The sequence below is a fragment of the Myxine glutinosa genome, chromosome 1 (assembly GCF_964187855.1).
Source record: "Myxine glutinosa chromosome 1, kmMyxGlut1.1, whole genome shotgun sequence".
In the NCBI taxonomy this organism is placed as follows: domain Eukaryota; kingdom Metazoa; phylum Chordata; class Myxini; order Myxiniformes; family Myxinidae; genus Myxine; species Myxine glutinosa.
Genome location: NC_136261.1, coordinates 232,641,220 through 232,656,789, shown reverse-complemented (window position 1 = coordinate 232,656,789; position 15,570 = coordinate 232,641,220). Strand labels below are relative to the sequence as shown.

The window sequence follows — 15,570 nt, the reverse complement described above, 5'->3', positions numbered from 1 at the left end:
TTGCAATAAATACGTTGTTCATATACGCACTCTTCATTCTCATCTTTCTTCCTAACTCTTACTCGGACAAGCAAATCTCCGATGCCATCCATAATGGTACACTCTATCCATACACCACATCCTCCCTTCCGTGGATGTTCCACGGGTTCTGGCTCCTCCCGTGCACCGGGTTTTTCGCGCATGCGCGCGGTCTCTCGGGGACTGGGCCTTGGACCGAGCAGCGGTACCTGAATAAACTTCCGTGTGAGAACCTGACCTCTTCTTATTATTGGCGTTGAGGTAAAACTTCTGCCTGTGAAATATTTTTTGAATACATTTTATCCCATTGTCATTTCTCACCTCCCCACACAAAGGCAGTAACATGGCGGTTCCGCATATGCGAGCCCCACACGACCACATCAAAATGGCTGTTGCGTGCGAGCCCCACGCGTTCTGTTCTATCAACATGGCGTGTCCATGTGAGTGACTTCGGATGCAGCAGCTTTGACATGGCAGAGACAGGTGAGCAACTTCATCATGTGTGTGACCCTCGTGGGATGCGGGGAGGGGAGGAGCCTCGTATTAGGGGGCTATCGATTCCTTATATATAGCCTACTAGAAATCCCAGAAATTTCTGGTCACGTGGGTCGTGGGTTCCATTTTGTATCCGTCGATCGTTCATGGAATAAGCACAAGATAGCTCGGCGGGAGTAATGCATTCGATCGTGTCCGTCCGTGTGTGTGTGTGTGTGTGTGTGTGTGTGTGTTTTTTTGTGTGTGTGTGTTTTTGTGTGTTTGTGAACAAGATATCTGGAAAAGTTCTGAACGGATTTGGATGAAAGTTGGTGGGATGATTGCCCTTGGGATAAGGAAGAATTGATTAGTTTTTGGTGAAGCTCAGGATATTATTCCGGATCCAGGAATTTTTTTGGGGAATTTTTTTGGGAAAACATTTTTCTGTTTTACTGCATTAAAGCTTTTATTCTTATTCTTAAAGCCAAAATAATGCATACACATGCATTAAATGATGTTTTTCTCCTCTAATTCCGAGATATATCAAAATAAATTCTCTGACAGTTAGGGCTTACTTTCCTTTTCATTTATTGTTTTGGGGAGAGGGGATGTTAAACAAAACGTATTATTCCAACTTGACCCACGGCGGGAGTATGCGCTCTACTGAGTGGCAATGGATTTACGATCTACGAACCGCACTCTTTGTTTATCACGTACAGCCATACTCGAAAAATCTGAATTAGCCGACGTTGGGGCCCAAAAGCATCCGATTAACTGCCGATACGACGCCATCTTACGACGCCATCGTATTGGCGTCTGCTGTGCGAAGGCGAAGCAAGCCGTCCGCTGATTGGACAGGCGAAGGCGAAGCAAGCCGTCCACTGAGTGGACAATCCAGGGCATGCATTTGTGCCGGTGTCGGCGATCGTTGTTAATATACGCACTCTTCATTCTCATCTTTCTTCCTAACTCTTACTCAGACAAGCAAATCCCCTATGCCATCCATAATGGTACACTCTATCCATACACCACATCCTCCCTTCCGTGGATGTTCCACGGGTTTCGGCTAGTGGTAAATATTACGCCATCGTGTTTGGAAAAACTGGAAAATTGGAAAATTGGAAAAATTGGAAAAGCAATATAGCCTATTTTACTCCCAGGGGTCCCAGGAATACCCACCCAAAATATCGTTGCGATCGATTGAGCCGTTTTTGCGGTACCTTCGAACGGACGGACGGACATTTGGTGAATTATAGTAAGACTAGCCAACCCGGCGTTGCCGTACACTTCCGGAATTGTTTGATTTATTTGTATTCAAATGTCTGGTAATTGTTTTGTATTTATTTATGCGAATGAGTACTTGTATATAACTGTCATTCATTAAAAAAGGCTTCGGCAGTATCGAGCGATTATTATTATTTTTTTTAATTTTTTTTTAACTCCAAAAAAACGAACTTTTTTTTTTCAAGTTTTTTTTTTTGACTAGAACATTCGCAGGCACTCACTGATGAACCTCTGAAAGTTTGATGAAGATCCGTTCAGCCATCTCTGAATAAAACGCGGACACACACACACAGACAACTTGCGTTTATATATACTGGAGAAATACCCGTGCTACGCATGGGTGGGAGGCCAGAAGCAAACAGGCAATGCAGATACGGTGAATGCTATAAAAGCATGAAACCAATAAATTCCACATTCCTGTCGCACCTTCAGTCGCACGTCAGACATGGGCAGCAAGATCATGAAGGACTTCCATGAAAAACGTACCTGTTCGCAAACAAACGGGTACTTTCACGTAGAGAAACATCGATCGTGGGTCCGTGGCGAATCTGCACATGGCAATGGCAAAATATCAGAAATTGAAGGCTTTTTTTATTTTAAACGATTCATATAAACATCCGTTGAATCATATTACACGCAAATCATCAAAATCTAAACAGTATCTTTAGAATTTCAATAAAAGCCACATCACTGTTCATATCGGTAAATATTATTCCATCATGTTTCAAATCGTGATCGATACACTATGATCGTGAATCGTGATCGATAATCGTGTTCACAATCGCTGTGTCGTATGTACTCCCGATACGTGTACCAAATTCCCGAAACATGTAATTGTACCAAATCAACAGTTAAAAGGATTTTGAGCCGATAGCTGTTACGGCCTTGGCAAGATCGATGGAGACAGCGATCTGTTAGATCTGATTCTCCTTCATGCCGAAGTGCAGATCCTCCTTTATAATAATAATAATAATAATAATAATACATTTATTTTATATAGCGCTTTTCAAGAAGCCCAAAGGCGCTTTGACAGAGTACAAACAAAAACAAGTGCAAAAAGACAAAAATCAACAGGTAAATAATTAATCAAAGCAAAAGGAAGGAGAAGGAGAAGAGATAGTCAGGGGTTAAATGCTGTGGGTTAAATGTTGAATGCAGTGTTGAACAGGTGGGTCTTGAGTGATGTTTTGAATGTGGTGAGTGAGGAGGAGTCTCTGATGGTGTGAGGTAGTGAGTTCCAGAGGGTGGGAGCAGCGATGGAGAAGGCCCTGTCCCCCCAGGCTCCTAAAATCCTGTTCTTCCACTCTTTCACTCCCTCTCTCTGGTCTCTTCACCCTCTCTTTTGCTCAAGGTCATCTGCCATCTGCTTGGAAATCTGCCAACATCACCGCTTTGTACAAAAAAGGTGCAAAAACAGATCCCAGCAACTACAGACCAATCAGCCTTCTCCCAGTTATCAGCAAAGTCATGGAATCCATCATTGCTTCAGATATGAAATTTTTCCTCTTCTCCAATGGCTTGATCTCTGATCATCAATTTGGTTTCACACCTGGTCACTCTACTCTGGACATGCTGCTTCTGCTTTCTCAACAATGGATGGAGGTCCTCAATGCCAAACAGGAAATTAGAGCTGTCTCCCTTGACATATCACGTGCCTTCGATATGGTCAGGCACTCTGCTCACCAAACTCTCCTCTTTTGGTATCCATGGAAATCTCCACGCATGGCTGGCGGACTTCCTCTCTAGTCGTAGTCAACGTGTGACCCTGAATGGGTTTCTCTCATCTCCTCTTCCTGTTCAGGCTGGAGTTCCCCAAGGCAGTGTTCTGGGCCCTGTGCTTTTTCTGGTCTTCATCAATGATCTCTCTGACTCTCTTGAAAATCCTCTCTATCTCTTTGCTGATGACTCTACTCTCTGTCGCTCCATTCTTCATCCCTCCGATCGGCAGTGTGCAGCCTCCTCACTCTCTGCAGACCTGGACAAAATCACAGACTGGGCAAACAAGTGGAACATGTCTTTCAATCCTGACAAATCTCACACTCTTACGATGTCTCTCCGAAAAGACCGACTGGACAACCCTCCCATCCACTTTCTGAATAATCCTCTCCAAGAAGTTCTGTCACTCAAGCTTTTGGGTCTCACTATTTGCCATGATCTTTCCTGGGAAAACCACATTTCAAATCTGGCCTCCAAAGCCAGTCGCCGACTGGGCATCCTCTGTCGTGCGGTCATTCCTTGGCACACCTGAGCTACTCACCACATACAAGGTTTTCATCTGCAGCTCAATGGAATACTGCTCTCCCCTCTGGGCTGGTGCTCCTGCCTCACACCTAGCTCGTCTTCACGCTGTTGAAACCAAAGCATTCAGAATCATTGGAATCTCCTGCGATGAAGCTAACTCCAAGGGCCTCTCACTCACTCACCGCAGGCAGGTTGGTGGTCTTTCCGTCTTCTACCGACTCCTCTCTCGCCTTGCCCCCCCAGCTGTCTCTGGGCTCTGTCCCACAAATATTCCTACAGGTCGCACAAGATCTGCCTGCAACCCTGTTATGGTTAAACTGCCAAAATCAAGACTCTCTGCTCACCTCACTCCTTCATTCCTCTTTTCTCCTGCCTCTGGAACAAACTCCCTCACTCTCTTCAATCCCACTCCACCCTCCAGGTCTTTAAAACAGCTGTTCACCACCATCTCTTATGGTCCATCCCTCTTCAAACACCACCATCCCCATCCAAAACCTTGATCTTTTCTACCCCTGCTAATTTCACCCCAATTCCACTTTTTTGAAATACCAACTTCTGTCCTCGAAGTCCTTGGTGTCCTTGTGTTTTATACTTCTCCCACCCCCCCCCCCCCTTCCCATGCCTCCTCCCCCCAAGCCCTTTCCCTCCCACACATCTCCCTGCTCTCAAATGTTGTGTTTGTGTGCTTCCCCTTCTCTCCCCATCTTGTCTTCCGCTCCCTCTTTTTATATATTTTGTTTGTCTGGTTGATTTGTTTGTGAAGTAAATGTTAGCTCTTTCACGAGCCTCGATTCAGTATACAAAAAAAACAAAAAAAAAACACCGTGGTTTTAGTAATTTTGCTCTACGTAGTTAAAGGCCGCAAATCGGTCATCTTTGGTTGGATTACAAAACAAAATCTTCCACAAATGTATACTCTCGTACATTGTCTTTTTGCCAAGTTTGAACAAAATCGGTCCATATACAGACTTGGCATTTAATATGGAATTTTTTTTGTGGGGGTGAACTTACTTTTCAAGATGTCTTAGAACCAAAAGTTCATCGGAATTATGTTGAAATTATTCTAGATTTTGTTAATGTGACCTTTAAAAGAAACAAAAACCACATTTGACATTTCGAAACAAATAAATTGATCCTTGAAAGTGATGGAAACTGATATCGAAATCAATTCATGGACAGTACTGTGTTAAACTTCTGTCCGTTTTCCAGAAGTATCTCTTTATTTTGCACATTAGCCAATTTCTTTTTTAAACAAAAACAAAAGTGAAATTACGACTGGGATTACGGACAGTAAAATTACAGTTCAGTACTTCGTGCAACCCCCACGAGCATTCAGGAGAGCACGTACACGTTGAGGCATGCTGTTCACGACATTTGCCAAGGTTTGGACAGGAATCGCTTGCCATGCAGTGACAATAGCCTGCTGCAATTCATGCACAGAGGTCGGCTGCTGGTCCAAGTGGTCGATTTGACACGTTAATTCTGCCCACAAGTTCTCTATCGGATTCATATCCGGGGACATGGCAGGCCACTCCATATGCTCTACACCACGGTCAGCAAGAAAGTGTTGGATCATGCGAGCACGATGAGGCCGTGCATTGTCATCTTGGAAGACAAAGTTTCCTCGAAAGGCTGCACGAGCAAATGGAAGCAATGTTTCTTCCAGAATGGCCCTGTATTTGAACTGGTTCAGGTTTCCATTCAGAACAACCGGGTCAGTTTTTCCCCCTGCATGAAAAGCAGCCCAAACGGTCACCCCACCACCTCCAGCTTGGACTCTTGGCACTATACAATCTTTGTTGTAGGCTTCATGCACTTGTCTGCGCACTCGGACACGGCCATCTTGACGATAGACCAGAAATCTAGACTCGTCACTGAAGATCACATGATTCCAGTGTCCTGGCTGCCATTGACGGTGCTCTCTGGCCCACTGCAATCGGCGCTGGCGGTATTGTCTGGTCAGGCGTGGCTTACTGAGGGGATGCCTGGCACGATAGCCTGCTTGAACCAGTCGTTGGTTGACTAGCCTTCTGGATACAGGCACATTTGTCTGTTGCTGCCACTCAGCCCTAAGCCGATTAGCTGACTTGGTACGGCCATTGCGGACTAACCGGTGCAGCTGGCGGTCATCCGTCCTTGTGGTTCTGCGGGGACGTCCTGGCCTCGGTATTGGAGTAGGGACACCCCTCTGAGCATTTCGTTTCAGGATCTTTGACACCTGACCTTGAGTGATGCCATACTGCAGAGCAATAGCACGCTGTTTCATGCCGTAATTTCGTAAAGCCACCACTCCATGACAAACAGCATTGTCGAGTTGACGGACCATCTCCAGAGGAAGCAGCAATAACTTTTGGAGACGTGCAGCAGTTGTTTTCCACTAATACAGAACGCAACAACCCTTGTATACCCGACTGTGAAGCCAATCATCAAATGCACCTGTCCGTACATTTTGCCACGCCACCTGTGATATAATCCTGTTGTTGACTTCTTGCTGTGACAGACAATCAGTGGCATGGTTCTTTTAACAAATAAATCACCAAAGTGTAAAAGAAACTCACCAGATTGATATACTGAGTTAAGAAAGTAAACCCAAGTCAAGAAAAAAAAAAATTCCATATTAAATGCCAAGTCTCTATGTCTGAGAAATGGTTGGGGACACGTTTAAGTAACAATATGGCCGTGAGTCGGCCATATTGGATGTGATCTCTAAATTAAATAACATGCATATTGTTGCGGATATGAGGATGGCATTTTTTTGATTGTGTGTATTGGATTGTGGTAAACTGCTGTGTACCATTGGTTGGATATGGCCCCTCTTGCCTCCAGAGTTGTATAAAGGTAAAAAGGGCGTCTCGGTAATTAGTCCATAAGCATACACGTCAGCCAATCATAGAATGCCCCTGTTCGATAGCTTATATCTTATTATGTGTCTTAGGGTAAGGCTGTGTCTCCCATTAACTTAAATACTCCATTGTACCAAGTGAAATAAGAATAGGTCCCCTTTCATTTCATTTCGATGGCCAACTGCATTTTGGGCGGTTTTTCTTCAACCACCATTGGCCACGAGGCAGGGTTGGGGAAGAAAGGCGTGTCGCCACCTCGTCATAGAGGGGAGGAGTGAGCCAGCCCCACTCGACCAACCATGAACAAGGGGTTTGGCTTGAGAGGGCGGAGGAAGAGCATTTGGGGGAGGTTCGCAAAGGTTGAGGGGCGGGGCGTTCCCGAAGGAGTGGAGACAAGGAGGGAGGAGACAAGAGCTGGGTCGTCGGAGAGTTGCGCTTTTACTGAGTCCAAAGAAAGAGCTGGGTCGTCAGAGAGTTGCGCTTTTACTGAGTCCAAAGAAAGAGCTGGGTCGTCAGAGAGTGCGCTTTTACTGAGTCCAAAGAAAGAGCTGGGTCGCCAGAGCAGATGCGCTTTTACTGAGACAAGCAGCTCTGACCCGTGACGCCGCGCACACGACAGGTGGCATCAGCGGCCGTCGAGGTCCAGCCCGACGTCCCGTGCGGGATCAAGCTCCAGCCAGCTCTGTGCCCCCCTCCCCCCCCCCCCTCCAGCCACACACCTCCTTCCAGCAATCCACTCTGCAATTCCCCGCGTGAGTCAGTGTCTTTGTTTGTTCTGTCCTGGGTAGGTAATTAAGCTTGTATAAGGAATTCACTGTGTCACCTGCGTCTCATGTCCCTGTAAATAATCGTGACTGCTCCTTTTTGCTTGTGTGTGTAAATAATAAATCCCGTTACTCTTCTGTACGTCTTCTTCCTCTTTGCATTCGGTCGCTTTAGAGTTTTCCCGATTGAGTAGCTGTGGTGCGATACGGCCAACGTTTGGGTTGAATCGGGTTTTAGTCGGGGAATAACTGTTCGGCCGCGGTTACACCACCGCTCGGTCAAAATAACATCTAATCCGCGGTCCGTAACAAATTGGTAGTCAGGAGTTGGGATTCGAACCTGGGACTAAATTTATTTAGCCCAAATTTTGGACACCCATTGTGTTATTACAGTAACAAACTGGTGTCGGGGAGTGAGATACGAGGCCCGAAGCTTAACGCGCTCAAAATTACGAGCTGCTGAAAATTTGTGTTTTAAAGCAAAACCCGAATTTTGAAATCGCGCCATGGCTGGTCAAGGCGACGGGATGCCGGTGGGAGAGATAAGCGGGGTGGAATCGACCCAGGACCTCGGGGAAATGTATGTGGAGGAAAGGGAGGAGGAGAACATAGGCAATGTGGTTGAGGGGGTATCAGGCGCACAAAATGGCGCTCTCGTGCACGAGGTTACGGGCGCGCAAAATGGCGCCTCGCACATGGCCACGGCGCCCGCGACCGTAGCAGCGCCGCTGGTGGATTCGAACCTTTTTTTCCTGCAAATGGGGGCCTATATGGACAAAATGAGGGACGAAGCGAGGGCTAATAGTGAAAAAATGGAAAACAGAATGATGGGGGCCCTTATGGGACAAATGGGAGACCAAATTGGAGGTTTAAAAAACAGTATGGAGCGAATGAGGGACGAAAGGAGGGCTAACAGTGAGCGATTGTTAAACAAAATGGAAGCCAGAATGGAACAATGGGGAAACCAAATTGAAGCAACAACGAACGGAATGAGGGCCGATAGAGAGGAAAGGGAGCAGAGGGACAGAGACCGCAAGTTTGGCGAAAGGGTCCCAGGGGTGCACGAGGAGGTAACGCGGGTCGAGAAGCGCTGGTTGAGCGAAGCGGAGGAAAGCGCGGGTACAATGACGGGGGTAGAAATCGCGACACGGGGTTTGGAAAAGCCGGCGACCGCTGAGGTAGAGGAGGGTGTTTTATTAAAGCCAGCGGTCGTCGAGGTGAGTAAAGAAAAAGCGGAAGTGGGCATTGAAATTGAAGAGACCGGGGACTTAGAAAACCACTCGCGGCAGGAGGAGGTGATGGAATATGTACAAGGTCGGTGCTCAACTCATAATGATGTGCTCACTATCCAAATAAAGAGTTTGCAGGTTTTGGTGCAGGGAGGAAGAAGAACCCCGAAGGTGAGACGTGCTGTGTATTGTGCGGGGAGATTTTGTAAGAGGATGTTTGGCGACAAAAGAATTTTCGCGCGCTTGGGATCGAGGAAGCATCCGGGCGTTGGTGAAGGGTCCTGTGTGAGTGGAAATGGCATGCGTGTGGAAAAAAAGTGTGCGTCAAGGGGTGAGCGTGTTACGAAGCGCGAGTGTGATACCGAGTGCGAGCGAGAATGCACGTCGGGGTGTACGGAGTGTGACAGGGAGTGAGAGCAATAAAAAGTGTGCGTCAAGGGGTGAGCGTGTTACTAAGCCCGAGTGCGAGCGAGAATGCACGTCGGGGTGTACGGAGTGTGACACGGAGAGTGAGTTGGTGATGGCGCAGGTGCGAGAGGGCACATCGGAGCGCGAGTGTGAAACCGAGTGCGAGCGAGAATGCACGTCGGGGTGTACGGAGTGTGACACGGAGAGTGAGATGGTGATGGCGCAGGTGCGAGAGGGCACATCGGAGCGCGAGTGTGAAACCGAGTGCGAGCGAGAATGCACGTCGGGGTGTACGGAGTGTGACACGGAGAGTGAGTTGGTGATGGCGCAGGTGCGAGAGGGCACATCGGAGCGCGAGTGTGAAACCGAGTGCGAGCGAGAATGCACGGCGGGGTGTACGGAGTGTGACACGGAGAGTGAGTTGGTGATGGCGCAGGTGCGAGAGGGCACATCGGAGCGCGAGTGTGAAACCGAGTGCGAGCGAGAATGCACGTCGGGGTGTACGGAGTGTGACACGGAGAGTAAGGTGGTGGTGGAACGTGTGCGAGGAAGCACACCTGAGTTGGTGGTAGCGCGAGTGTGGGAGAGCCCATGTGAGCGCGTTAGTGGGTGGATGCCAGAGTGCACGCCCATGGTGAGTGTTACGGAGGACGTAACGGAGGAGAGGTGTGGACCGAGGTGTGCGAGTGTGCGCAAGAGTGTGCGCGAGAGGCGTGGTTTGTAACAGGGAGTGCGTTGGTGGAATGTACGGACGGCGTTGGAGCACCGAGCTCGGTGAGTGTGAAAGGGGTAGCGTATGCGTGTGAGCATGCAGGTGAAGCATCGACGGTAACCGGGTTAGCGGTTAGGGCGACGGATAGCCGATGCGAGCACTCGGGGCGCGGTGTGCTTTGTTGGATGCGAGGCCTGGCGCGGATCGAAGCTGCGTCGTTTCTCTTCGAAGCGTCGTTGCCGATTCGGGCTTGGCCCCGCCCTGCACGGTCGAGTCCGGGCCTTGGCGGGCCAGGCGACCGGTCCGGTTCAAGGGCGAGTGGTAGGAAGCGGAACGGTGCCCCCTCGCGGGGACGGGGTTCCGACCGAGGGAGATTGAGCCATCGGGCCCGGGACCGCAAAGTACCGCGCCGAGATGGTGCGTGGAATCTCGGCCCGACCAAACCACCTCCCTTGAACCGAAAGCCGGACGGATTCAACCTGCAGGCGACCAAACCACCCGAATTCATTGCTCGGCTTTACGAAGCCGAGTTTAATGATGTCATGACGCACCGAGGCTAGGATATAGCGGACTGTGATGATGGTGATAGTGATAGTGTTTTGATCCGAAATTTAGAAAAGTGAATAGAATTGGCAGTAATTGGAAAATTTTTGATTGGTGGGAAATTGGATGAGCCAAATTGATAGTGGGAGATGCCCCATGTGGTGGGATGGCAACTCTGTCATCCCTCACAGAAGGGGGGGCAAAGGAGCACTAGTTATGGGGTTGATGGCAGTGAAAACTAGCCCGGGTGGGTTTGGATAATGTGTAGGGCCCTAGAGATTGACATTAGGTAACGTTAAGATTAGTTAGTGACAATGACACCTGTAGTGGGGACGCAGGTAGATTAGTGTGGATGATAATGACGAGGGAGCGCAATAGTTTAAAGGGACGACTGGGAAGCGCAAGTTTCAGAGGGGAGTAGTTAGATGAGATGATGCCGTGTGAGTGTTGGAGGTGTATAGAAGTGTATTGTGAAAAGTGTGTGAGGAACAGGTGTGATTGCACAGGTGTGCAACTGGACAGGTGGATGGAGCAGTGTTTGAGTGATGGTGATGGTGAGGTGTGTTGTGTTGACCAACTGGTCCAGGAAGAGGAGGAGGGTGCAGGTGGCACCAGGTATGATTGCACAGGTGTGCAACAACAGGTATGAGGAACAGGTGTATGGAATAAATGGTAGTGTGGAATATATGGGGTATTGGAATGGATGGTCGTGGAGTGAGTAGGATGGAAACTGTGGAGTGGAGTGGATGGTGCGGAGGTGTGAATGGGGGAAGAGTGGACCCCCATCACGAATACCCGGGGCGGGTAGTGTAAGTGTTAGGTAGAGGGTATAGGTAAATTGTAGTTGGATATTGGCATCTGTGGTGCGGGTGAGAGAATGGCATTTGGATGGGTGCATTAGTGTTGTGGAAATGGCTGGGCGTGTAGCCTGTTAGTGTGTGTAGTTGGTTTGGGCACTCCACCACTGTGAGGATGTCGGCCAGGTGAGGCCGCAGGTGGGCTCTGGGAGCCGGTAGTAGTTGTAGTGGATGGGGCCCGAGGATCCGGAGGACGGACCCGGGTAGCCCAGTGCCAGAGGGCACCAAGGGGTGACAGAGCCAGGAGGGGCCTTCCCCAGTTAGTTAGGTTAGGGTGAGGAGCTAGGTAAGCTCGGGTGGCAACTGCAGTGGTGGAGGTGTGCAGGTGGGTAGACCTGCTGGGAGAGCTACACGTCACAGCCCAGAAATTGTGCAAGGGCACCGGGAGATGAATCGGGGGAGTGAGACCCCAAATTGAGAAGCACCACAGTTTGGGCAATGGGAATTGGTTTTTAGAACCCATAGTGTAAGATGGCCAATGGATTGGCAGGGAAAGACCCCGGGTAGAGTAAAGAGTGTTAAAGTCATTTAGAGGGTAGATAGGATGAAGGATCTCCTCGCACCATCTGCATCCACTCACCTGAGGTGACAGGTACTCCACACCATGCCATGTTTAATTATTTTTGATGCAAATGTTTTGGATTGTGAGACGCATCATGACATGGGTGTGACATTGTGCTTGAGGTTCCATCTCTTCCTCCTTATGAGGATTGATGATGAATTGGGTAATGGCAAATTTTGAAGTAGAGGGATTGTGGAGACGAATTTGGTATAGGGGAAATATGGGAAAGACGTGACAGTAGTGATGAATTTGTAAGGTGTAGATTTTGTACATATGGGGTAAGGGCAAGGGTAGTGTAGGTGACAGGGGGGTGACGTACGGTAGGGACGAGCTTTCTCACTTCACCCTCCGTACGCATTTCGCCTTGCATTGCCTTATTGATGTGTACCCTTGTGACCTTACCCCTCGCTCATTTGTCTTTCCCCTTTTTTCTCCCACATGACCTGTGCGCCATTGGGCGCCGAGGGGAGCGTGCGTGAGTCGGCCATTGTGCGCCCGGAACTCCCAGAACCAGCTGTCTGCATCGATGCACCACATGATGGACCACATGTCTGTGGCCGAGCACCACTTATGGACCCCATGGGTTGGGGCATGGCCCCTCTGCTGGAACCGGCCATGAGGGCCCGAAATCTTGCTGGCGGACCTTGGCCACAGGGCACCGATGCCCCACAGGTGAACCACACGTAGTCGGCCTGGTGGGCCATAAATAAATAAAAAGGACACGTTGGGTGCAAGTTTTAATACAAATAGGCCGCCAGCAAAGAAGGTGACAACAACTGGAAGAAATAATAATAGCCAGCAGAGGGAGCCGAAGAGCAAGAGACCACCTGCAGGGTTAGGGGTTGTTGGTTTATTTTTATTCATTGAACAATGGTGACTGCACCGATTGGTGCTTGGGGGTGTATTGGTGCGTTATGGGTGCTTTCATGGTGCGTCGATGCAGAGCAGACTGTCTCCCCCCCAGAAAGAACAATCACAGGTCCTGGGTTAGTTTTGTAAATAAAAGTAGCGTCAATTGTAAATAATTCTCCCCACCGTCAGTGTGTAGTTTGAAAACCATTCCGCAATTCGGTTAACTGTGGGCGTGAGTCTGTTAGGCAGGGTGCAATGGAGCAGCGGGACACATTTATTTATGTTTTAAAACTGTCGCACTCAGGGACAGGTTAAAAGTAGAGGGAACTACACCTACGTGTCACACGAAATTAAAGTTATAGGCCCGGGACGTGCCTAAGAGGAGGAGGGTGCAGTGTTGCGGATATGAGGATGGCATTTTTTTGATTGTGTGTGTTGGATTGTGGTAAACTGCTGTGTACCATTGGTTGGATATGGCCCCTCTTGCCTCCAGAGTTGTATAAAGGTAAAAAGGGCGTCTCAGTAATTAGTCCATAAGCATACACGTCAGCCAATCATAGAATGCCCCTGTTCGATAGCTTATATCTTATTATGTGTCTTAGGGTAAGGCTGTGTCTCCCATTAACTTAAATACTCCATTGTACCAAGTGAAATAAGAATAGGTCCCCTTTCATTTCATTTCGATGGCCAACTGCATTTTGGGCAGTTTTTCTTCAACCACCATTGGCCACGAGGCAGGGTTGGGGAAGAAAGGCGTGTCGCCACCTCGTCATAGAGGGGAGGAGTGAGCCAGCCCCACTCGACCAACCATGAACAAGGGGTTTGGCTTGAGAGGGCGGAGGAAGAGCGTTTGGGGGAGGTTCGCAAAGGTTGAGGGGCGGGGCCTATATAACCCGCCGGCGGGGCGTTCCCGAAGGAGTGGAGACAAGGAGGGAGGAGACAAGAGCTGGGTCATCAGAGAGTTGCGCTTTTACTGAGTCCAAAGAAAGAGCTGGGTCGTCAGAGAGTTGCGCTTTTACTGAGTCCAAAGAAAGAGCTGGGTCGTCAGAGAGTTGCGCTTTTACTGAGTCCAAAGAAAGAGCTGGGTCGTCAGAGAGTTGCGCTTTTACTGAGTCCAAAGAAAGAGCTGGGTCGCCAGAGCAGATGCGCTTTTACTGAGACAAGCAGCTCCGACCCGTGACTCCGCGCACACGACAGGCTCGGTGGCATCAGCGGCCGTCGAGGTCCAGCCCGACGTCCCGTGCGGGATCAAGCTCCAGCCAGCTCCGTGCCCACCCTCCCCCCCCCCCCCCCCCCCTCCAGCCACACACCTCCTTCCAGCAATCCACTATGCAATTCCCCGCGTGAGTCAGTGTCTTTGTTTGTTCTGTCCTGGGTAGGTAATTAAGCTTGTATAAGGAATTCACTGTGTCACCTGCGTCTCATGTCCCTGTAAATAATCGTGACTGCTCCTTTTTGCTTGTGTGTGTAAATAATAAATCCCGTTACTCTTCTGTACGTCTTCTTCCTCTTTGCATTCGGTCGCTTTAGAGTTTTCCCGATTGAGTAGCTGTGGCGCGATACGGCCAACGTTTGGGTTGAATCGGGTTTTAGTCGGGGAATAACTGTTCGGCCGCGGTTACACCACCGCTCGGTCAAAATAACATCTAATCCGCGGTCCGTAACAATATTTATGCCATCATTCATTGTCTGTGTGCCAAGTTCGACCAAGATCGGTAATTGCATCTCTGAGAAATGGTTGAAGACGTGTTCAATACCGCATTTTTTTTTTTTTACAACTATTAAATAGCCACCATTCTACCAGTCGGGCATCTTTACTCAGATCGCAAAATAAAGTGAAAAACACGTGTATACCATCATGTACTGTGCTTGTGCCAAGTTAGTTTGAACAAAACCAGTACACACATGTCCGAGATATTGTTGCAAACGGACGGACGGACGAGACCCAATCCATAAGTCTAACTGCAGTTTAAAATGACATGGTGATTCGTGAAATTGTCACGGCACCAACTGGCAAAGTTATTATGCAGATCAGTGACATCCCTATCGAAAAAATGGAGAAGGCATTGAATGTATGACTTGAGTCCAATGCGCAGAAAAAAACGTGCCTTTAAGTGGGCCTATCATTCGTGAAAAGGCAAAGCACATGTATGATCATCTGGTTAGCTCAGGTGGTGTTGCTACCACAAGTGATGTGGGTACGAATGGCACCAGTCCCTTCCAAGCTAGCATCGGCCTGGTTTGACCAGATCAGGAAGCAGTGCAAACTCCACAATGATAAGCTCCCAATCAGCAGATCATGAGGCAGCTACAACTTTCCGCATTCAACTTGCACAGCTGATTCATCATCATCATCCCATCAAAAGTAAATATAAATGGTTTACAGTACCTACTGTTGTTGTTATTTTAATTTGTAAGCATTTTTAATGAAACTGTAATCATGTGCATTTGTGTTCTTAAACTTTAAAAATGTTCCCTTTTGAATCACGAACCGCTATGAATCTGTCCCCCTCATTACCTCTGCCACCAATGGTGGATGGAGGTTATGTTTTCACCCCTGTCTGTCTGTCTGTCTGTTTGTTACTTGCCGGAAAAGCTTCCGGCAAGTATGTTGGTTGGTTGGTTTGTTACTTGGCAAAAAAAAAAATTTTTTTTGCAAATATATTGATCACTCCAGTGTGTGTGTGTGTGTGTAAAGTGGTCAATATATGGTTGAACCCCCAGAAAATTGATACAAAAGGTTTTTCAATAGATTCTGGTACCATTGGGCATGCTAAATAACA

At 48.4% G+C, this 15,570-nt stretch overlaps 1 long non-coding RNA gene across 1 annotated transcript in view; it reads left to right on the top strand.

The window, feature by feature from the left end:
• Positions 1 to 252: 252 nt before the first annotated feature.
• Positions 253 to 15,570, top strand: part of LOC144893680 (uncharacterized) — a 58,311-nt gene continuing 42,993 nt past the window's right edge. The window contains exon 1 of the long non-coding RNA XR_013624627.1: positions 253 to 501. This is a non-coding gene — a long non-coding RNA (uncharacterized LOC144893680). The remainder of the gene's footprint in view (positions 502 to 15,570) is intronic.